Source organism: Macrosteles quadrilineatus, unplaced genomic scaffold, assembly GCF_028750875.1.
Source record: "Macrosteles quadrilineatus isolate MER2022 unplaced genomic scaffold, UCM_ALF_1.0 Scaffold_8__2_contigs__length_117827958, whole genome shotgun sequence".
In the NCBI taxonomy this organism is placed as follows: Eukaryota; Metazoa; Arthropoda; class Insecta; order Hemiptera; family Cicadellidae; genus Macrosteles; species Macrosteles quadrilineatus.
Window position 1 is genome coordinate 96,573,816 of NW_026542601.1, and position 26,468 is coordinate 96,600,283.

The following is a 26,468-nucleotide window of genomic DNA, read 5'->3' on the forward strand; positions in this document are numbered from 1 at the left end:
CAAATAGAATATTATCCTATCTAGTAAAAAGGGACCATCATCTTTAACGGTCTATACGACGATCTTATACGATATTAGTTAATTTACCGAAGTTGTATTCGAGATTATAGAGAAGAAGAAAACGCTTTGGTAAAGGATTTTATTGTTAAACAAATTTAACGAATCATACGTGCAAAATATTACAAAGAAACTTTAGTATAATTAATTCTTGTGGCACCTGTGCTCTAAAAAGCTCAATATAAAAATTATGTATGTTTTTGTAATATAGTCTAAATATGTATTAAAAATTGTAAAATAAGTATGTCCTTCATAATCATGGGGTCAAACCTCAAATTGGGGTTGTGAGTTTACTTGTAATAGCTTATTGATTCCGTTCATAGATCCTACAAAATAAGACAAGTTATTCTAAAAATATAAGTCAGCCTGACAATTTCTCACCAATTCTCCACTAATGGTGATTTGGATCCAAATTGAAACTACTATTTGGAATTTGATCGCTATGTTAACAAGCTTTTACAAGTGTTATAGAATACGTACACATGCAAATATGCAGGGTGTTTCTCAGCATCAGCATTCTTTCACATCAGATCATTAAATCAACAAGTTGGTAGTTTCACGATTATGGTAAGGCAATTTGTATGTACATATAGTATGTAAGGGGGTTTGACATACAGTATTGCCAATATCTTTCTTCTAAGTTTGGCCGTGAGTCAATTGCCCCCTACTATTGGTTTTAAATTGTATCGAATGGATGTTTCTCAACAATATTTACACTATGTTTTTAAACAGTATATTTTCTTCATATAAGATCAATAACATAACAAGGTGGTAGTTTCATGGTCAGAGAATGACAATTTGTTGCTGTTCAACATACATTATAAAAAAATTCTTCCTCCTTCTCAACAATACCTACCAAAACGGTTAGTTTTTACGAGTTTCTACTATTACTTAATAGTAGCTATATGCCTTATGCGACTCTTATACTGTAATATTAAGGTCTATACTTGGAAATATAAAATTTGTATCTTGAATGCCAATCCGTGGCAACCAATTCTGTCTTTACTGTTGAGATTTAACGCTACTGTACCAAAATACGTAGCTGTTGGATAGAGAAATAAAATACAATTAGGTTAAAAATTAATGTGTTCAGAAACTCTCCCAAAGCCGATTTTGGCTAAGAAAATCCGTTAGTGGTTTAGCAACCCCTATGTCCTAAATTGAAGTAGACATGCCAATTATCGTCGATGGCAGCGATCGAAGAGGCAATGGCTCGAAATGTCATCAAGCCCTCTTGTAAAGGCTCGGCCTGGGGACAGCATGAAAGGTCCGACGGTAATTAGTGTAGTAAAAAAACTATTGAAAGACTTGAAGATTTTCTCAACCGATTGTTTTAAATGATCGGGTTATTGCTGGTAAGCTGTAGCTGATCATCGATGAAAATTGTTTCCCGTAAAATCTTATGATCAGCTGATGTGCTGTTTTTTCAGTTCGGTGTAAAGTGATTTTTTTCGACCCAAGCTAAAGTTTCACGACCGAAGCGAAGCCGAGTTAGGAAAATGAGCTTCAGTTGAAAAGATACTTTTTGTCCATGTGCTGAACTACTGTAGATTTTTATCACATTGCACCATTTTTACAACATGATTATAACAAACTAAGTTAGAAAACAAAAATACTTGTCATGTACGTATCATTTCTCAAAACGACGTCCAACTTGTTTTACTTTCTCGCACTCATTTGTAATATCTTTGTGCTCTTTCATCCCCCTTAGCCAACAACGGTCTGTTTTTGTTGATTATGTTCAACAACCCATCAACAGTTTACACTAACCACCAACTAAAGCCTTCACGTTGGTCACATTGTCATATGCAGACGACCATCACACTCAAGGCGCCAAAGAATGTTTTGCTTTGTTCCATTGTAGGATGACGGAGTCGAAAGGAGGTTTATGACTTTTGCTAACAACAACTTTCTCCGTACAAAGGGGAGGTTGTAAATCCGAGGTCGGTCATAAACGTCGTGTGGATTGGAGGATGCCGCCGCCGTGTCAAAACACGCGTTGGACACGCATCCCTCCCGGGCCAATTATTGTCCGCAAGGTTCCGCATGTGCGGTGCCTCATTGGTGTGGTGCCACAATTGTACGCACTATTTACATTGTTTGTATGGCAAATTGTAGACTTCAAACAGATGGTGGAAGTAATAATTACTTTATCTTTTGAGAAACCGTTGTCTGATGCTCCTCCCAGAATGTGTTTGGAAATCTTACCATATCGACCAAGAGTTGTGTACAAGCGGGGTTGTGAGCTTCATATGGCCGACACCTTGAGTAGAGATTGCTACAATGACAATCAAGATGATGAACCTCACAGCTTTGATATTCATTTGATAATTCCTATGTCTTCTGATACAGTTTCTCGAATCAGAACTAGTGTTGGAAAATGCACAGAGCTTTATAAATTGAAGGAAATAATCTTGAATGGATGGCCCGAAGAAAGAAACACTGTTGACAAGGAATTGGTAAAATATTTCACTTTCAGAGAAGAACTAAGTTGCTATGACGGCCTTTTGTTTAAAGGAAGCCGTTTGATTATACCTGATGAAATGAAACTTGAAGTGTTACAGAATATTCACCGTCCATACAAATGTGTTCAAAGTTCAATTAATACAGCACGTGACTATGTATATTGGATTAATATGGAAAGATATATTGAACAATATGTAGCGAGGTGCAATGTATGCAGTAAATATCAACGAGATAAACCTCAAGATGTGATCCTTCAAGAAACAGTACCAGTGAGGCCATGGCAGTTCATCGGTGCTGATGTTTTTGAATGTGGAGGTAAAGACTTCTTAGTAGTTGCTGATAGTTACTCAGGATATTTTGAGTGTGAAAGTCTAAGGAACAAAAGTAGCATTACTATTATTACACACCTAAAAAAATACTTTGCAACTATTAATTATTAAGTGTTATAGGGGTTCTATTAAACACACTAGGAAATAGTCCCTCTAAAAGATGTTTGTAATATGTTAACTGTACGTTAATCTTGCTGACGACTCTGTATTGCACAGACAATGATGGATTCCATCAAATTAACCACCGCCAGACGTCTCCTCAAAGAGATTGTTCCATGTGTCCTGTACGTCGAGCTTACTGATGTTTATTTCTTTCATGAAATTACGTATTTCATTACATACACCAGGAGAAGTCCAGAAAATACCCCTAAAACACCTTCAGCAATATAGCAACAGTAGGTTGAGCTTGTTGATGCAATAATTGAAGACGTTGTTGATTTGATTGCGTTGTAGGGATCTTGTAGGGGCTGATTATGGTAGGATTTGTTAAAGACACCACGATAAATAAATAAAACGTTCCTCCTAACCGCTATTGCAATATATATTAATACCACATGGAATTAAGATATTGATTATTAATATAACTGTATAAATACGTTTTATTTATGACCATGTCACGAGGCAAAATAGTCTACAGATGCGCTTTTACCAGTTGGAACACCTAAGGCTCCTCCAAACTCGTAATGGTTCTTGTGCCACTTAAAATATTTACAGCATTTGTCTGCAACATTAATTGCTGTGTTTTTAAAATATATAATACTGAAGTAATAAGTAAACAATTGACACATAATTCAAAGGTTTGAACACCATCCCGCATTATAAGAAAAACGTACGGTCACTTCTATTGATGCAATATAGAAATCTATGGAAGAACCAAAAGGTTAAGTTATGGAAAATTAAACAATCAAACTATAAAACAAACTATACAGTATAAAACAAAAACAAATCCAACAGTTGGTGTTACCTTCAATAACTTTAATTGAGGTTTCTGTCCTTAGTAGGGGGTTTGTCGAAAAGGGATCGAGGGTTTACGGATAAGTTTCACATCAAGACCTTTCATTCAAGTATGCGGTTCATAGGTACACGGCCTACAGATTTTTCAAAAGTTCAAATCCATCCTAGCTAAAATATATAGATACTGTTTTTATACACAGGTAAAATAAAAAGTAATTTGATTCCTTGGTTGAATAATACCCTAATTTCTAAATATTATTCGGCCTAACTTTTCCTTTGTATTTAAGTCCTTTAATTATGGCTTATGGGTTGTGTATGAGTGTGTTCAAATATACTAACGTATTGTAACTAGCAACGTTTTACAGTCCTATGGGTTTATAGGATTTTTAGGTACTGCGAGGATCTTCTGCAGAAAATCACAGTTTCTAAATTAACTACCAGAAACAATTCTCAACTTTCGTACTTGCTGTAGCATTGTTCATGTTGCACTGTGGACGAGTACAAAACCGTCTACCAAATCAAGGCTCACGCCCCACTGCCTGATACAAACAGATGCAAAGCTTGATCATTACAAGGGGTTATTGTCGATGGAGCATATGTCTGCAGAAGAAGAGCTCAGGGAACAATACAAACACTAATACGAACGGACGGTATGGATCTTCCACAATAGCGCTAATGGGATAAACTTCCGCTACTCATAACCCTCCACTCCACCTATATACTTATTGGTCTATACACCTGTACTCTCGCATTGGTCTATACGTCTGCAAACTTGCATACTTGGTCTATAGCATACTCACATGTCTATACAATGTTCAGTATACACTAGCACAATGATTCGATTCCGTTTCGTAGTTTCGTTATTCAGTGCTTTAATCTCTAGACAAGCTGAATTTACTTTGCAACATTTAAAATGCATAAACTTGTGAAATCATCAAGCATGTTATTGGTCATTTAAATTTTAAAGACGTCATTGCGTGTTTAAAGTGTTTAAAGGATTTAAATAATTACGAGATCAAATGGATAATATGTTTAATATTTGTGTTACAGGTAAATAGGGCATAGGGGGGGGGGGTAATAGGGCATTCTACTATTCCATACATTGCTTGAAATGAATCAGGAAAAGCATGAAATAAGCTCATTTTATACCTTACCTAGTCATTATATAAAATTCACGTTGGCACTAGAGGTAAAGTATAAAATACGATGTTATAGGACTTTTTTAGACTTTTGTATCCTTGTTTGGCATTAACTTATCTAATCTATGTTAAACTAACCCAAGCTAACATATTCTAAAGATTTGTTGAAGACTTTTAATTCCTTTTTATAGTTAGCCGATCTAATTTAAAATGGACTATCAACCAACCTATTCTAAGTATACAAAAAAACAAATCAATACTGTAAAGTAAATGGTTTTTAGACAAAAACATCTTTATTCCACCTGACATAGAATAGAATGTATTCATAAAACCAACGTGATCGTTGCATAAAACACATACCCAGTTATAGTGTATAAAATTCTATCTTTATACTACATCATGCATACTTTTCTTGATAGCTCCAGGCAATGAATAGATTGCCTGCATTATATATTTTACCGGTAACATATATAGCCTACATTTAGGTTCAATTAGCAAAACGCTATAAACCTATATAATATGTTGTTGGCATTTGAAATTGTAAAGTGTATTCGCTTTAGACAACTTTATTAGACGTGTAAAATATTTAAAGGCTTTAATTTATTGTCAACGTTTATTGGACATGCAATATTCAATTGGGAATACTTGATCGACTATAATCATTTAGGTGTCTATAGATCTTGGCAAACTCATACGTGTTTTTTTAATGCTCTGGTGAAAAAATGTATATACTTGTAAAAATATTATGTAAAGTAAATTACTTGGTCAGTTAAATAGTGTGACACGACGTAGCCACGGAAAATATTTTTCTACAATGCTTTAACTTTTCTTTTCACAATTTATAAGATTAATATGATTTACTGGTTCAATTTAAACATGTTTGTCAATTGTTGTTTAAAAATTCCAAAGTTTCTTTCCAAATGTATTAACTTGATAGTGTCATGTGTAAATACATCTGTCATTTACCTCTGAGTTCGTAAGATTTTACTGGTTCAAATTTAAAATATTTGTAAATTGTAGTTTCTCCAGTGGCAAAGTGTTTTGGATTTACCAAAAGATGTTCAGTAGAACCAGTTAACAGGTAAATGTTTCAACACCCTTTTAAACCTTGAAGGTCGAGGAAAAAACGTCAAAGTGCCGAAAGTTGTAAATCTGCCATGCTTTACAATAGGGGAGACAAAATCGAGGCTTTCTCTAGAAGACGGGGAAGCCCAGGAAGTCCCTACTGCAACGGTCCAACCGAAGTGAGATGTCACTATCGAGGCCCAAGACTCTATAGTACTCTATAGAGGGGTTTGGTATGTTGGTTCAAAATTTAAACGGCCTACACACGGTCAGTTTGATGTTGTAACTCTTTTATATGAATGCAACAATTGCATCCACACGATCACATCGGTGTGTCACTTCCATTGCTAACTGGATGTTCTATCTCTATAGTAGTCCTCCGTTAAGCAATGTATTATATCGTGTTACTGTATGTTTTCTGACGATGAATTGTTATTTCTAAGTTATATAGTGCAGAATCAAGTGCTCTGTATGGTATACGGTTCCATCCACCAGCTGGTTATAGTGGTTATAGTGGTTACCATGTAAATATGGTCCTAAAAAAACCTCCAAACTATGCCCTGAACGTACTAAAACTTCGTAATTGTTTCTTTAAGTATTTACAAAATCATTTTGTATACACACGCTCTATTCAGGCTAACGTCAGTTAAGTGTGTCACCGAAATTAAATTAAATGTAATTGATAACACGTAAAACCACTCTATTTATAAAAATATGTTCAAACCCACTAGAAGGTACGAAGCACATGTATTTAAGATGCCAAGAGCAAAACTACATTTTAGCAAAAACACGCAATTATCAGTTATTTTCTCCGACTGGTTTCTACGATGTCAAATAAAAACTTCAAAAGCAATTCAACTATAGCTTGGTTTTAAGTTTTAACATGTTATAATAAACCATCTCAAAATGTCGGAAACACTTCAAAAGCAATTCAACTATAGCTTGGTTTTAAGTTTTAACATGTTAAAATAAACCATCTCAAAACGTCGGAAACATCAAAAGTAATTAAACAGTAGACTGGGGATGTTCGTATTAAATCAGAGATTCCAAAAGAGACGTAAGAGATCAAACTTATTCAATCGTGAGTTTATTTCAACTAGTCTAAATATTTATACAAATTAATTAAATAGTCCATACATAGACCTACTTGTGAACAGCCTCTACTATTCCGAGGGAAATTAACTGGGTAATCTTTGAACCCCGTCAAAGCGTTGGGGAAAGAAACCCTAAAAGAGCCTCGAGATAGAGTTTGTTGAGCGAAATGCTTCAAACGATTAATTAAATCTTTCAAAGATGAAAAGCCACCTTGTAGACGGCCTACGACTAGCCCATTAAATTAGAACCCCCCACTAATTATGGTGCAAGCTGTAATGAGTAATTAAAGTGTTTAGAGGCGGCAGACCTTTGAATTACAAAAACAATGCGTCAAGTCCACAAGTGCGCGGGTTCACACCTAGCTTTTGTGCAGCTGAAAACCGCAGCAACTCGAAAAAAGCACGAGCTCAAAAGCCACGAGGATTATGAGCGTTCACCGAACTTGGCGATTAAATGTGTCAATGCCCTTTGATGTTGGGATTTAGAATCACCCGGTTATTCGCAGGAGTCCAACTGGAAATTCACCAAAACGACAGTTACTTTGAGTTGTTGTAGTATTTTCCTAATGTTTTGTGACTGTAGCTCAGCTCAACGCGTGGATAAGAATCGAAGAATTCAGTTTTCATTAGTATTTAACTGTAATATTTTTGAGTTGAGCCACTCCACAGTAGCTTGGTTTTGGCTCTGAGTAAAATTAATGAGGTTGTCAACTGTGCATTTTGGTAAATCAGCATTTATTTCGTTTTGGACTCAGTTTGAACCTTGAACTCTTTATTTTCTGTTACGTTCAGTTAACTTTTTTATTTCTCGACCACTTAATACTTCATTAGAGTCCGTTTGACACGGCAAATTCATACATACAATTTGTGTAATTAGGTTTATGCAAGCGTGGTTTTTAGTTACTTAGAATGTATTTTGATTTTGTTTCGTGTCAGTAATTAAAATCTTTCTAAATAAATTGAATCACATGAAAGATTGCACGTATAATATTTGAGGGCATATTTTAAGCAAGATTTGCCAAAGCAGTATTTCATTAGCAATACTAAATGAATCTTTTACCTACATCCAGTGGATGGTCACAAACCTAGGCTTGCTGTTTAAATTTGTGGTCAACACCGATTCTGGAACAACGTACGTACTTGGATTGTATTATGTGGAAGGCAAATGCTAAATGAAACTAAAAGAACGTGCGAAAAGAATATGTGGGGTCATAACATTTTGACTAAAGTGGTCTTAAAAAGGAAAAGCCCAGTTTTTATCAAAAAATTTTAAATCCAGTATCGCTACTAATTTAACTTGTGCAGAATGAGATGACACCGAGCATTTACAAAATTAATCAAAAATAATTTTTATGTAGGTACTATAATCAATAAATTAATAGAATCTCAAATATATAAGAACATATTTTAGTATAGCAATGGTATAGCAAACATCGTTCAACTTTACTATAGGTTTATTCATTTTTATTAATATATTTTTCGTCACTCTGTATTCGAAAACAGACCATATTTCATAAAGCTTAGATCTTCGAAAATCGTCAATTTCCAAAAACCAAAAACAATTAGTGATCAGCTGACTTTTCCTCACATAAACATTACTTTCGCTACATAAACATTACTTTTGCTACACATTATAATATCCATTATAGTAATTACTATCAGTTAGCTTCTATTAGTAACTTTAATTTTTAGTATCTTAGATAGTGTGCTTTGCAATACAAAAACTTTCGCGAGATATACGCAAATCCTACATCTTCAGTTCTCCATCGAAATAACCTGACCTAACCTACATGCACCAGTAATTATTCACAATTACCAAGGGGGCCTGTAGGGGGGCCTGTGGGGGGCGCTCCAGGGGGCCTCTATAAAGTTTACACCCCTGTTTACACGCATAACGATGTTTTAACGCCCCTATCGCTGGTTTATCACTTCACGCGGAGATGTCTTGGTCACGAGGTATTATTATCACATCAACCTCGCATTGTGGCGGCCGCTTTCATCTCGCACTTTGTCAAGAATATTTTCCTAAAACCCTTTTAATGGCGGGCGATGAAGCTGTAAAGCGCGGGAACAGTTTTTGATTGTTGCTTTTGTTGCATTTTGTTTTGTCGTTTGCCCGCTACAATGGTGTATTGCTTTCCGCCATTGTGGGGGAGTAGTTTCCGCGGGAATCGCTGATTCAACGATTGCTGGTTTCACTTTGTTGTCAACGAAATTGTTAAAAGGAATAATATTTTGTTGGAAATATTTTGGGTGAGCAACTGAGTTGTAGCTTATTACTTTTCATTCCTCCATGAAGACCTTTTCCTTCTCAATTTGCTGCATTAAAAATAATATAATGCATTACATTTAGTTATTTGAAATTGAGATTGAATCTTTTGAATGTTGTGTTTTTAATGTGTTTCTGTAATACTTTTACATGTATAAGATATATATATAAACTTGCACTACTGCATAAGGTTAAAAATAACGTCAAGAGATGGGTGACATGTCTAATCATCTATCATAACTAGTCTAAACATCAATGTCGGTGTTACTAATACGAAACATCTTGATCATATTTTATCTGTTTGGAACGAGCATTATAGTATATGGTCACGTATCTTCAAAATTTTCATTTATCGTATTCATGTGGTTAAAACGTGACAACATAACTTAAAATATTTGTAAATTAAAAACAATCCAGGTGAAGATATACTGGCAAGTTGAAGCTACAATTTAACCTAAATTGTATTGAATTCTAGAATGTCTCGAAGATGTATTCTGCTACTATAGAGAAATATTATACTCAAATTACAAATAAAAACAATCACATTTGGTACTCAGTTACAATAATTGAGAGCCTTATCTATGGACACACACTTAGATCCATCCTACGACTTAACGTGATCCCCCATAATTGATCACTGAAACTTGTAACTCTAGAAAAACGTTCAACCTCAATCACAAGTGGGGTCCCCATCGCCACATCGGTGACCCCATTCAACACTGGCCACTCAATATTTAACTGCGACAATACAACAACACCCCCTCCCTGTACAACCCATTGTTTGACCACAATCGCTGTCGCTGTTGCAATCACGTCGATGGTAATTTGATAAGGGAGGCTACAGACAGATTGACCCCGCTACTGTACACGCTAAGCCCCGTCACCCTCTACAGTCCGCCCACTCCACAATCGACCTTTGTATCAGGCTTTCAATCAGTCGTTAACAATGTCACAGTTACGTTTTTTATCCTGAAACAAAAACTGATAAATGAATATACAGGTTGTTCTCTTGTTATACGTTGTGTTGCGTTGCAGCGCGATCAAAATCGTCATTGCAATCCGGAATAGAGTTTTAGATTGCTAATGAAATGGTTGAAGGATGCCTTGAAGCTAGTGGAATTTCCCTTAGATATTTTGTATACATGTATATTCTAAATTGAATGAACAAAAAACAAAACTACTATTTAGTAAGCGTTTTGTTGAAGTAATAAGTATATTGGAAACATACACAAAACGCAAACAATATGTAATAAAATTACAAATGATCACAGCTTATAACACATAGGCTATTAAAAAAATAAAATTCCAGTTTAAAGTACATCTAAGATGTGACAAACTTTTGTTGACGAAAGAAGTACTACCTTACTAGTGGAGCCAAAATAGCTATGGTGTATACAATATTCCTAACAACAATCGATCGATAATGTCAGTTCAGTATTTAAAAAAATCTTGAATGTGAAACAATCAAGTGTGTTAACACACTACAAAAATTCAAAGCAACTTAAAAAAGATCTAATGAAATCATTGCAAGTAAAGCGGGTAAACAGTCTTCCTCAGCAACTATTTATTATACATAATTAATTGGAAAGATAGTGTAGATTTAGTATTGTTAATTTGAAAAATCCTCTTAGTAAAACAATCTAGCTGCGTTAACCAAACCATAACGACTCCAAACCCTCAACAAAGATCTAACAAAACCATTGTTGACGTAAGAAGTACAGTGGCAACAATAGTCGAGCCGCAACAATCGATACTATCGACAATCGACAACCGACGGAAGTAGGAAGGGCAGATTATATTGTTTATCTGTGCCGGATGACTCGTCAGAATGAGTTCGATTACGGCCCTTTGTCCTGCTATTGTTGCTAGACCTGTCTGTACCACAAAAGACTTCATTTCGGGCCCGTCCACCACCTGATCTTATCCAGGCGCGAATTGGACAACTGGACTCGGTCCTATTGATTGGCTACAGATGTCTCCAGTTTTCAGTTCTATTCTGGGCAAATCGAACCGAAACGGATGCGAGGCTTGGGAATTGAGCTGCAAAATGAATCGCGAAACTTGGATCGATGTTAAATGAAAACTAATCGTACCGAAGTGCTAATCTGACACTATCGAAATTATTCACATAAACTTACTTTAGCCACATATTACAGTTGATATCGCCTAAATGTTAGAGGTACATAGAGAAAAAAGGATGAATAACTGCTTGAAACTCAGAGTAAGGGAATAAGTAGGCCTAGTTATTTTACGAAAGTTAATAGTTAGAGGGGAAGATGTGGTTGGCCATTTAAAAATACACCTTAGAACTTGCACATACTTAAAATAGCTACTTTACCCCTATAAAATCGGATTTCCCCCTAGATTAGGTAATTGGTAGCTTGGGACATCGACTAGAGTTTAAAATAGCAGGCCAAATGTTTTAACTCTCTTCAAAACCTTGCAATTACAAGTGCACTAATAGAAACCGCAAATTATAATATCCAAATGCACCATGGCGACGAGAAAATCCTTGAAAGGCTCAGTCAGTCAACAGCAGTTCTTGTCACTAAACCACCTGGAAAATCCGGCGTAGAAAACACAGCCGCTTTAACGAACCGAGAATAGAGTGTCGCCTTAGAAAAGCCAATGAGTAAAGAGAAGAGAACGCTCTGCATACGAGAAGAGAAACATCTTTGGAAACGCGACACAAAGAGGTTTTACAACAGCCAAGTTTCTTTGAGGTTAATGACAATACAGTGTCCGTGATAAATCGGCAGATCACCATGAGAAAGACGGAGTCCACAGAGGAATATAATTAGGGCCGGGTAGCGCGCCACCCACCTTACAGTAGCTGATGATTTGCATCCTCTTTGGCCTCCTCATTATCCTCTTTGTCGAGCGCTGCGGTCCAGCTCCAGGTTGTATGCTACTGACCAGCTGTTCAGGCTTAGTAGACTACTCTGGAGGGTCAGACCACGTTGCAAGCAAAATATATCGGTGGGTTGATGCGCTATGAAAAACTGCAAAGTTAGATCTTTGCTGGAGTTCTCAAAGAGTTACTGCAGCTAACGTGTTTCCGAAATCACATTACAGAACATAAGGTATACAGAACAGTTGATAGTAAACTCTCTTTTAGTGGTTTATTACAGTTAATTGTACCTGCAGACATCTGTGATCGGAGTTTCACTATGTAGGTTTCCTATTCATCAGACGATCAGCAAAAATAAGTAAGAGCGGTAAAGAATTGAAGGAAGTAAGGTGGTACTTCACATGTAAACTATTAACTAAGTGCATAATTTTATAATCTGGACGATAGGTATTTTCATCATGATTGCGAATTAGACTAAGTGTTTGCCCCGAATAAAACGTCAAACTTCCAAAAAGGACAAAAATTATCGGGAATCGGTTTGAAATAAAACATCTTCTAGATGAATATTTTATACATCAAAAAGATGAGGAATTCGCCGAAAAAGAATATCTTGCAAGAAGATGACCAGCTCTTACCAGAAAGTATGGCGATGGCATAAAAATATATGTTTTTGTAAAAGGGAGATCGATCTTCGTCGCATGAAGATTTTTCACAAGGAAACATAAAAAAGTTCGTCAGAAGAAGAAATATCCTTGTCGGAAAAAAGTCATTTCCTTGGCAAATGAGACGGAAAGTGGAAAGCTCTGCAGAAACTAATCCGAGGCTACTAATAACGGAACCATTGTTCGGATCTTAGACCGTAAAACAATTCCGAAACAAGATTATATAGACACTGGGGTGGTTCTCCGGTTACCTCCCGCTATCTCCGCGTCCCGCCACCTCCGTGTCCCGCCACCTCAGAATTTCAGAGTGACTTCTATAATCCTCGGTTACTACATGCGTTAAGACTTTCCGTCCTAACCTAACCTAACCTAACTTAACCTAACCTAACCTAACCCACGGGTTAAATTTTCATTAAATCTTCCATCCACGGGGCTTTGCAGCCGTGGATGCAATGACAGCTACCAACGCAGGCAATGACGGTAGCCTATTATAAGGGTCACTCTAGAATTCGGAGATGGCGGGACAGATTTGGGTTCGGAGGTGGCGGAACGCGGAGATAGCGGGAGCACACGGGTTCTCCAAGTCTGTAGGGTTTCATAAACAACTTGCTATAAAAGCAAGCGAATATTTCTACTCTTCTGTTGGATCAAATATTTTTCGTACGGTTACCTGACAAAGTGGACTTTCTTGCACTGATTATAGCATGCAAAGTAGCTAATTGCTACTTTTACTTAGTTTTGCCGCACTCATTTTCTTTTTTCCGCACTCCAGTATTCCAACCAAACAACACAAAAATGTGCTTTTATTAGGCACGTAAAATACGTGTACCTAAAAATAAGTTGGCAACACTTACTTACTTAGGGTAAAAACACAGTGGAGCCGGGCAGGTCGCATACTCGCATATACGCTGGTCCCCGCACGGCTGGTTACCTGGAGGGTAGCTGGGACATACACACAGTGGCGCTCAGTACAGTCGCTTGTCAGCCGCCGATAATAATATTATCACTTATAATATTAGTAGGATAGGATAAACTTATGTTTGTATCCTAGTTCATTTGCTATTTCATTCTACAGATCGTTGAGTACGTGGCGGTTGTGGTGGTCCGGCTGGGCTTGGTTCCAAAAAGGCACACGGATAAAAACCTCTGATATTAATTTGTCTACGACCATTATTGTATTTCATGTAAACAAAACAACAACCAAATAAATCAACTAAAACAAATAACACTCCGTATACAAATAATGCGCAGTGAATGATCCCGCGTGGAACTTGCGAACTCCAGAACATGTGGTTGTAAAGTTCTACTATTTGCGCATGCTCCAGTCGAGCCTTCCCCGCTTGCGGGGATTGCCCAACTCCACGCAGTGGTCAAATTTAATCAGAGGAAAAGTTTTATGGCCCCCGAAGGGTTCATCCCAACTCCGCGCGGTGGTCACTTTTAGTGTCAAGTCTAACTCCGCGCGGTGGCCACTCCTAATATCTACGGTAGTTGTTTTGGTAAAACTTTTACCAAAACAAAGGCTAGAGCACATTTGCATGGACGTAAGTTGAAGTTTCCAAAAGGTTTGCTGCTGTTATTACAATAATACCCCCGCCGCAGCAAAACTGCGGACTAACCGAACTTCCATTTGCCTGATTGCATTACCAGTAAAATATATCTTTCAAAATATACTATTTATTCCCTATTTAAATAGCATTAGTTTAATGAGTGCACATAGGTTTGCTGCAAGAGGCAGGGTAATAAGTGTTTTTGTGAAATGTCAATAGTTAAGTGTAAAATAAATGCATTTCCAAATTTAATCAAAATACGCTCCTTTCACAGGTAATTACAACAATTTACTTATTCTCCATAAGAATAACACGGGAATTATAAAATTAAAATTTGTTGGCATTTTCTCTGTAACCATTAGGCCCAGCGCACACGGTGTGACTGTTTTAACAGCAACCGTTTGCAAACCAGTTTGCAACTGAAACAAAGCTTCTGTCCGCACACGGTGCAACTGTTTTACAACTACAGTTGCGTATATTCTGCAATCAGTGGAGTTAAAATTGTAAGTGCAGTGACGTTGTTTTCAAGGCCTTGCTTGTTTTTAAGTGTTTTTAAGTACAATAACAATGTCAGACTCAGACGAAGAAGACATTATTAGTTATTATGAATACCGAAGACACCGTAGGGTACAGAGGGGGCATTGGGTTCACCCTTATTTGAGCAATAACGTCAGGCGTAGGCTGTTTGTAGCAGCTAGAGAGTTGTCACAGTCGGATAGGAAATTTAAATTTTGAATGGGTTGTTTACCTTAATTATTTACGACAACCGCAAACAAAATAGACCGAGAGCAAAAATATATTTTTCACCTCACTATGTTGGTTTTAAAACATACGTTAATTGGTGGCTGAACGTTTTGCTGGCCAAGCCAGCTGTCATTGTCATTTGGGGACCGAGCAGGTTTTTAGATCCCTAGGGCCGCAAAATCAACTAGTATATTTCGTACCAAGGGCCGAAAATGAGGTTTTGCCGGCTCGAGATAGTTTTTAAGTTCGAGACGAAGTTGAGAACTTGAATCGATCGAGAGCTGCAAAACCATTTCGGTCCGTGGTACGAAAGCTATTTTTCACCACACTATACCCTATTACCACTATTCACCACTACAATAATGCACACTGAGTCAACACAACTACAACTTTAAGGTTATGTGAAGAAACAATTTGAGGAATCAGCAAAAATAAAAATAAATAGTTGCTAGGCAACGGTGACAATAACACAATTCTATTGCAATGCTATGGATTTTGATTGTGTATTTAAAATGCATTTATGTTTTAAGTAAGTAAGCGGACAGCTTGATTTTGCGGCCCCGGCCTGTAAAAACCTGCTCGGTCCCCAAATTACGATGAGCTGCTGGCATGGCCAGCAAAACGTAACTTTCAGCCACCAATTAACGCATGTAATACAGCCAAAAACATCATAGTGTGGTGAAAATGCATATTAAATACACAATCAGTATCGCCGTTGCCTAGCAACTATTATTTATTATTTTTTGCTGATTCTTCAATGATTTTCTCACATAACCTTAAAGGTTGTAGTTCTGTTTAACTACATTCTTATTGTTGTGAATAGTGGTAATATGTTATAGTGTGGTGAAATATATTTTTCTTCACCCCACGGCTAGAGAACAGTATAGCAAAGTAGTAGTAAATATGAAACAGTCCTCAAAAGTTGGCTGTCATTACCAGTAAAGTAGTGTTTGTGAGGTTATGTTGTTAAACATTGGGTTATGGTAAAATTAAGTTTATAATATTTAATTAATTAAATTAATTGATTATTTTACAAATAAATTAATTAATTAATTTATAACATTACCTGGCAAACCCAATTCAATAGACACATCTTGCCATGCTTTATCAGTCAAATCTTTCCTTGAATATCCTGGCAGTTTGTAGTTGTACAGAACTTCATGTTTCTCCACTTCTCCAACGAGCTTCCAAGTTGAATTCTTGATCATTCATTTTGAGATAAACACTATACGGCCGTCAAAATATCAACAAATTTCCACCAAAACATCACAAAACACCCTGTGGTTTCGTGCAACTGGTTGCTGCAACGTCGGGCCCACCGTTGCATGTGACTGGTTTCAAACTTTTTTGAAAATCGCAAACAACCAGTTGCGTCGTGTGCGGCACCCCACTGCAATACATTGCCGATGTCACAAAACAGTTGCAAGCGCAACTGGTTTGCAACGACAGTTGTAAAACAGTCACACCGTGTGCGCTGGGCCTTATGGCGCATAATAACACTTCGATATACTAAATTATTTGACTTTAAGCTCTACAAATTGCTTTCAAAAGAAATTGCAAACATGTATGCTTTTAGGGTCGAAATTGGGAAAACTTGTTTTTTTCCCATAAACCCCAGTTTCCATGGTCCGACCGTGCTGGTTCGTGAACTCGTTCGAATAAATGTAGGTTAAACGTTCATATACAATTTAATCAAAATTGGATAATTTTTCCTCGAATTATCGTGCTAACGGACGTCTATATTTATATGAATTCGAACGGATGGTGTTTTCGGCCTTTGGGACATAAAAACGAAAAATTAAATCAGTGGTTCCAGGTCTTACCATAATACTGTACCTACGGTAATAACTTATTCCCTATATGGGAAATTCGCTAAAACGTTGGTCTGGGTCTGGCTTCAATGAAAATCCTCTTCATAGACGTCAAATTCGGCATTTAGTAAGACGTAAAAGAAATATTTTACCTTATTATACATGCAAAATTATAGATTCACAATTGGAGGTGAAACTTAAAAACCACTCTGTAAGAAGTTCATAAGTCCGTTCGAAGAGTGATACGTATGAAAGTTTCTGAAATTCACAGCACACAATTATTCAATATGCTAATACATTTTATTAACGATTTCAATTTTTACACTTGTGTGCTGCGATCACGGATTTTACCTTTTTATACAGCAATATACTGCAAATTTGCTGTAATCTCTTTTTTTGTAAAAAAAAACTTAGCTCTGCATCTAAAAGTTGCTACAATGGACTTTTTAATGAATAACAAAACTTAATTATCTCTTCCAATAACATTTAACAAAGGAAACATTTTAAAATTCTTTTTGTAATCAAATTTAAAGTATAAGTTTGTTTTTGAGGTTTGCCAATAATATGATTTTTTTAGTTTGTTTAAATATTAGAATAATTTGTTTTATATTATTGAGCTTTTTAGGGACTTATGTCCCTACAAGCTAGATTGTAAATATTTTACTTATAAAATTTAGTAGGCTAATAATTTGTAATTTATTTTTAGTCCAGATATTTAAATGAATTGTAATTTTTTGTTTTGTAAATAATATACACGATGTTTATGTTAACGATGATTAATTTGACCAATTTTGGCTCACTTGCCATGGAATTTTGAACATTTTGTACGTAGAGTAATTAAATATAAAGTCAATTTTGAAGTCTGAAGTCTTATTAAAACTACTATACTGCTTTAAGTATTGATATAATTTTGTATTGCAAGTCATAAAAAACATAGAAGTTTGTCGGCAATTTCTTTCCAATTTGAGGTGTGTAGCTAACTGTTGTATGAAACAGAGATTACAGCTAATTTGTTATAGCAATCTGTGGTTGTATAAAAAACTAATATTTTTGAACTTGGTACTAAAGTTCAGAGAGCCCATAAGCCCAGTAATATGAATGAGTGAGTATTGTAGAATTTGGAACGTATAAATTGACAGTCACTCTTTCTCGCAGACTTTTTCAAACTTCTTATATTAGTGGTTTTTAAGCTTCATCTCCTGTTTTAGGTATATCTTATATCTTTACTTTCCTATAAATGATAATCATAACATAAAGTATAACACAATTTCAAAGTTCAAACACAAACTCTCAGCCGTCAGGGCTGTGAGAGCCAAAATTAACCACTGCGCGGAGTTGGGCAGTCGGTTTTGACAGATTTCTGACCACTGCGCGGAGTTGGGATAAGCCCCCGCTTGCAGCTCCCAAACAATCGACTTGGGAATTCTTCTAGCTTGCCGCCTAGCTTACTGCTACCATGTCGGCTACCTGCTAGGCGCGACTGTGTGCGTACCCATAACAACGCGTGCTTTAATTCTACATCGCAGTTAAGCGAGTAAGCGACCAGCTACCTGCCCTGCTCCACTGTGTTTATACCCTTACGACTACGATCACCTGGTGCAGCTTACCCATTTCGTTCAACGCTTGGATTTAGCCTAACGTAATAGTGTTGTACAGTGTTTGAAAGACTAATTATTTATATGCTTTATGGTAACTGTAGGAAAAAAATAATGTGTAATGTGAGTGCAAAGTGCCTTTGCAACACTCGAGAAACTTTCCACCCTCGCCTTTGGCTTGGGCGTAGACATTTTCTCTCATTTAAGTGCCACTTCGCAGACTAGTTACACAAATAACTATTGGTACTTCGGATTATGATTAAATATTACATTTTAAATTAATGTAGTTCAACAGTCCAAGTACCAACAATACACCACAGTCCAAGTAGCCATAGGAAGTCGCTTAGTAGCTATTGAATTATCTCTAGAAGATACTGTACAGTTTTTTTTAACTAATTCCTCACCTGAAATATAGTAATGTAATCTACCTTTTTTATATGCTTCGGTGAAAAAATTTGTTTTAACACAGTCCTAATGAATAATCAAAACCCCAGTAATAATAGCATTGTTCTCAAGTTGTATTAATCAAAACCCGAGGAATAATAGCATTGTTGGTAAATATTTACCTTGAACACCTACCTTTACCAAACTAACTCCCACTCCTTTGTTCCCAGTGTTCACACAAGTTGTTCCAGTTCCAGTTGTTCCTTTGTCTCAAGGACCACTCCATGGAGGAAGCCTGTCGCGGAGTTTGTCCAGAAGCCCCTCAGATTCCAGTTGTTCCTCTATCGAGTGCGCCTTTGTTCTCACATCTAGACAATCCAACAACACAAGTTGGGGCAGGTGAAATGCACACCATTGAAACGGTCTGTGTAGGTTTCAAGCCCATTATAATTTTGCCTTAGACACAATTGGTTATAGTTTCGCAGAATAAGAACCAATTAAGCCAATTTAACTTTCTGTAGAGTACCTTGAGTTGGGAAAACTTTCTGACGTTTGGGTGATTGGACAATGAACAAGTGAAAAAGATTTATTATTAAAAGATTTTTGTTTATAGTACTTGTCCCGATGCACGTTGACATGTCACACATACAGAATCTTTTGTAGCTTTATAACTGTTATAACTTACATAAATATAAATACATGAACAATGATGATCTTCGTAAATAGTGAAAATAATTAATTCTTACTCCCATAAGTCTTTCTTCTTTATACCATATAAATCATAATCTAGTCCTAGTCTACGGCAATACTGTACGTTCAGCTTTACCAATATCTGCTGATTTAACTTAAAAAAACGTGCACATTTTTATTTTACTAATTAGTTGTCTGTTCAAAATACCTGTCTGTATAACCTACGTGTGTACACATTTCCAAAGGAGCCGATCCTAGTGTTTCCACGTTGGACGTGGTCGAAATACGTTAAAACACACTTCCTCAATGGTAAATAAAATTTAAAAAGCTCTTACAGTTTTTATTACTACACTATTAATATTATGTTCAATTGTACATTCAGTTAAAACTTCTCTGTCGATTTAAAAACACAACTCACATAAGAGAATACCAACATGTTTCGTCATGACCACTGCACTGATGTGAAAAGCTCATCTTCCGTTACCAGAGATGAGAGGTAATTATCTATTGTACTTTTTCCATGTCAACAAAGTCTCGTATTCTAGAGCATGCACTCTACATCTCTCCCTGGCACTCAAGATGGCGGTACAATACTTATCAATTACGTTTCTACGTGTGCAGCCGGCTTTATTCGTTCAATGGGGGATTTCGTCGGTTATAAGCACATTGAAATGTTTCATTTCACATTTTGAGACATTTTCTTCGCCGGATGCTTGACTTCTTTTGTGTAGAGCGCACACAGCGCCGGGAATTGCTACGGTACACTACCCAATTATTTACAAGTTCAACTCGTTTTTCTTGTTGAGTGGTTTTATACTTTCGTCAACTATACTTGTTCATACGATACAGGCTGGTAGTGGTTTTATATCATTTCTAAAAATTGGCCAAATCCATAGCTTTTTGATTGGCAACGTTGCTTTCTTGTGTATAGGAATATAACGGATCTTCTAATAATTTTCGGCTAGTTTACTTCTATACTCTAAACATTTATTGTGTCAATATAGCATATACATATATTATTTTCTTGCATATATACATATATACATATATACATATAATATATACATATCGAAATGTGTTCATATGTGTTTTATTATATTCCTATAAATCAATAGCATATTGCGTCATACGTTTCCAACACTAGGTGTCACTTAACCACTGATCCAACTATCTGATCTTGTGTTTATTCTTCAACAATGCAACCAGTCAACAATGGGTTTTGCAACCACCAATCACAACTACAGTCTGAGACTTAACGCTGAAATAAAGGGCCTCTTACAGACTACGGAGTCAAAACTACTCCAGAACTCAGACAAAGCCCCTGAAGAGCTCTCCGTACTGTATTCTATGAGACCAGATGCACAAGTCCGCAAGTCAGTTATAACAGCGTTGACGTATGCACAATAGGCATTCATGCACCAATTATACTTGGAGTGCGTCACAATCGAATAGAACCGCCTAGTCGAGTACAAACCTAGTGACATGTAAATAAATCGAATCGCAATCTCCCATTTGGTTTTGTCATTTGTCAAATTGAATAGTTTTACAAAGTTTTGACGCGCTGGACGAATAGTTTTGTTTTAACGTTTTGTCGTCGACCCACAATCGAAACTGGTTGGTAATTTATGATTAGCGGGATTATTCTGATAAATTGTGGCTAAACAAATTCACGTTTGATTTATTTCCAGATCGATGTGAGGTTAGCACAATGATTTGATTGCATGGTAGATTTGTTTTGTAGTTTTCATTCTGTGGTGGATGATTAATAGCTCTCCGACAATTTATATTCATTAGTGGAATAGAAATAAAGCTTTTGTTTCGAGCAAATAATAGTTATTGCGATACAATATTTTTTGTTTCATTGGTAAAGATGTAATGGTTGTTTGACTTTCAATAGATTAGTTTAATATAAATTATATTAACTATTTCAATCGATTTTAAAGATTACGTTCAACAAAAAGATTATATATACGAATAGTATTGTACCTACAAACCGATGTTGGGTAAACCTTTGTATTTCTGTATAATTTAGGCTCTTAAGTTAAATTAGTGATAAATAAAACAAATTTGAAATACAATAACATTACCCTGATTGTACAAACATTGTACAAATTATTCGTAACCTTAGCAACCGGTGAGTGGATGACAGCTTGTGTAGTAACAGTTTAACCATTGAATATGTGCATGCATAGTAACAACTTAGTAAACTTATTCAATATCAGGGTAAAAATTTATAAAAACATAAATAGCCAAACCAACGTTAACTGAGCTAAGCATCTATTTCTATAGTTTGTTGGCACCTTCCAAGACATCAATATTTTATCAAAATATGCTGCAGTTGATTTAGTTTCGAAGGTTGGTGGGGTTTGTACAATTACGCACATAATAAAGTTTTGCCATTAAAATTTGTCAGGGGATTTTTATTTTAAAGTAACAAAAAGATAAAATGTTAAGAAAACGATTATATACCTGGGAAAAGTATACCTGGGTTAAGTAGCTTGGTGTTTGTCTAATAATAATAAGTTATATGGTTCGACCATGAGACCACTTAGTAGCTTTTGATTATTATAAATTATCACTCCCTGATTATCGGGTTTTTAATTACAGGACCTGACTTAAAAATAAATAGTTGGTCAATACATAAATACAAAAAATATTTTATCTTAAACTTCCATCATTCATTCATATTCGGGTCAAAGTAGGCCCAGTTACAATCCCATCTTAATTGGTAACATGGTAATAACAAAATGATATATATTATGTAATGTAGGATTATTTATAAAGATATATTATATAACTACCTAGTACCTTTGCCCGCCAAGGAAAACCCATAAGTATAATCTATCTATACTATTATAAAATACCCCCGCCGCAGCAAACCTGCAGACTAAGCGAATTTCCATTTGATTTACACTGAAATGTCTACTTAAAAATATAACATTTATTCCCGATTTAAATAGAATTAGTTTAACAAGTACTTAGGTTTGCTGCATCAGGGAGGTAAAACTGTTTTTTTTATGTTAATAGTTAGTAAGAAATAAAAACATTTTTCAAATTTGATCAAAATATGTTCATAAACAAGCAAACTACAACAGTTTACTTATTCTCCATAAGAATAACATGGGAATTTTAAATTTACAATTTTTTGGAATTTTCTCCGTAACCAATAGGCGGATAATAACGCTTCAATATACTAAATTATTTGTTTTTTTAAGCTCTACAAAATGGTTTGGAAAGAAATTGCTAAAATTTATGTTTTTTGGGTCAAAAATGCGAAAAACCTATTTTTACCCCATAAAACCCCCCGTAAACCCCCGTTCCCATGATCCGATCATGCTGGATCGCGAACTCGTTCGAATAAACTTAGGTTTACACGTTTGTACCGAATTTCATCAAAATCGGATCATTTTTGCTCGAGTTATCGTGCTAACGGACACACACACACATATATATATATATATATATATATATATATATATATAAATATATAAATATATAAATATATAAATATATAAATATATATATATATATATGAATTTGAACGGATGGTGTTTTTGGTCTCTAGGGACCTCGAAACGAAAAAAAAAATCGGTCCCGCGTCCAGGTCTTACCATGAGTACTACGGTAATAGCTTATTCCCTATATGGGAAATTCGCTAAAAGAGGTGGTTGCTGTATGTGTGTATGTGTGTATGGGAAAAGTAAACTCGAAAAATACTGGTCGGATTGGGCTGAAATTTGGCATGATAGTAGAGGCAATATGGCAAAGAGACATCACTTCCGGCATTTTTTGGCCCATTTTTAGAGGGTATGGAGACGTTTATAGGGGCACTGGAGACGTTTTAGAGGCTATATGTTGGCATTTTTGCATTTTTTTACGAGAAAAATTGAGGATCATTTTTTGGCCACTAAAACCAAAAATCCTGATCTTTGCCTAAATATCCCTATATAATTGTCAAACCTTATTTCTTACTTATTCCCCATAAATATATTCGATATTAAGCTAAAAAAGCTATTTCTTATATTTATTGACCCTTACAAGTGTAAATGTAGAGTAGTGGTGAACCCAGAATATGACCCCACTTTCGGCGTTTTAGAGGCACTTTTAGAGCACTTTTTATAGGGGAAAAATGAGAAAAAAATGGAAGAGTTTTTTTTGGCCACTTTTTTTAAAGACCCAGCTCTCGACCTATACACCCCTATATAAATTGTCTACTTTTTTAATACTGAAAAACATGTCTGGAAATGGTGAGCTTTTTTTAGCCACTAATTCCAAAAATCCTGCTCTCGACCAATACAAGCCTATATTAATGTTCAATACCATTGTACAACTACATTACTATTTCAAACCCACATCCATTCGCATGTATATTCACAAAATCATCAACTTAACAGTGCGAGGTTTGTACGCGAAATCGGCTCATGGCATGCTCCCGGTCATGCTCCCGACCTATGGTCAGGCTTCTTGCTCCCGACTCATGGTCAGTTTTCTCGTCTCTAGTGGTAGCTCTTGATTAAGCCTTGGGTGGGTGACCTCCTGTTGAAGTAATTTCTAGTTAAATTGTTTAAATTTTTTAAATTTCTAGCTAAAAATTTTGAAAATTTCACAATTTCTGGTTAAAATTTTTTTAAATTTTCGAAAAATCTATAAATAGAAGTGACATTCGGGTGATATTTCATTCTGGACCATGAGGCCCACCTGTCAACACTGCTCCGTGTTGCTCTCCACCAAAAGTAACCTCATTCGCCACTACAAGGTAATTCATCAAATGAAGGTGAAACTGTGTAAAGTTTGCAATTTAATCTGTGATAATAACGCGGCTTTAAAATCACATATATTACAAAATCACAAGACTTGTAATTTCTGTAAAACGAATGTTGTTGGACATTTTAAAAGACACGCCAATTCTTGTATCAAATGTCCATATACAATGATTAAATTTGTCGGTGAATCGATTAGAGCTGACCTTAAAAATACTCTTCAGTCTTGTCCTCTGCCGATAAAATGGACTTTAGTAAGGAGAATCAAATTTATAAAATATTCAATGGATCAAAATGGACAATTAGTCAATGAAAAAGAATGTATTGCAGATTTTAGAAGCCTTACTACCTTAACCATTGAGAAGAGAGATTTAAAGCCTCAAATTGAAAATGCCCTTTTAAAGATTGACGCTTCCATGCACAAATATCAAGCGGAAGGTAGTGGATGGATATATGACCATACTAAATATTGGCAGTTACATGTTTACAAGTATAAGCCCCTAACTCCAAAGTCATATATACCTACACCAGAGAGTATTAAATCGAAACATGCAGTTTTAAATATAAAAAATGATGATAATAAATGCTTTCTTTGGTCGGTATTAGCAGCTTTATATCCAAGGAACTCTAATGAAAATGCTAATAGAGTCTCCAATTATGTACCACATGAAAGTCAGCTGAATATGTCAAACATAAAGTATCCTGTGAAATTAGCTGATATAGATAAATTTGAAAAACAAAATAATATAAGTGTTAATGTATTTGGGGTTGAAGACCAAAAATTTATATATCCATTAAGAAGAACCAAACTGAATAGTAACACTCATGTAGATTTATTATTATTACAAGAAGGTCGTAAATCACATTATTGTTTAATTCGTGATTTTAATAGGTTAATGCTGCGGTCTACAAAACACGACCATAAGAAGCATTTTTGTAAGCTGTGTTTACAACATTTTTACACTAATGATAAATTGGAGCGTCATATAACATATTGTAAAAACTTTGATGCCCAACGAGTGGAAATGTCTAAACAAGATACATTACAATTTAAAAACTATAAATATCAACTTAAAGCCCCATTTGTGATTTATGCAGATTTTGAATGTTTTATAAACTCAAACAATCATACTCCATCTGGATTTGCATTTGTTGTAGTGAGAGATTCTAAGATTATTTCTGAAGAGTTATACAGTGGCGAAAATGTTATGGACGTGTTTTTCAAAAGGTTGTTTGAGACTTATGACTTCATTAAAAGTCAAATGGCGATATATATTCCTCTTGTAATGACTCCTGAACAAGAGGCATCTTTCCAAAACTCAACGCATTGTCACATTTGTGAAAAGCCCCTATATTTTGATAGGGTACGTGATCATTGTCATTCATCTGGCCGATACCGTGGAGCTGCCCATAATGATTGTAATTTAAACTATAAAATAACAAAGAAAATACCAGTATTCTTCCATAACTTGAAAAATTATGATGGACATTTAATAATGCAACACTTGGGAAAGTTTAATCGTAAATTAAATTGCATAGCCAAGGATATGGAAAAGTACATTTCATTTTCAGTTGATGATTTAGTATTTTTGGATTCCTATAATTTTCTGTCCCTTCCATTATACAAATTAGCTTCCAATTTAAATACATTTAGATTCATAGACAATCCACTACTACAACGTAAAGGCGTATTTCCCTATGAATACATGACGGGACCAGATAAGTTTGCAGAGTCTCTACCTTCAATTGAAAAATTTTACAGTACTCTAACTAAAGAACATATCTCTCCCATTGAATATGAACATGCTAAAAATGTCTGGACCCATTTTAATATAAATAATTTACAAGAATATCATGATTTATATCTTAAAACAGATGTATTGCTACTGGCTGATGTCTTTGAGACTTTTAGAGACCTATGCTTAAAAGATTATAAACTGGACCCCGTACATATGTATTCACTTCCAGGACTAACATGGGAAGCCTGTCTTAGAATGACTGGTATAAAATTACAATTATTTCAAGATATTGACATGCATTTGTTCATA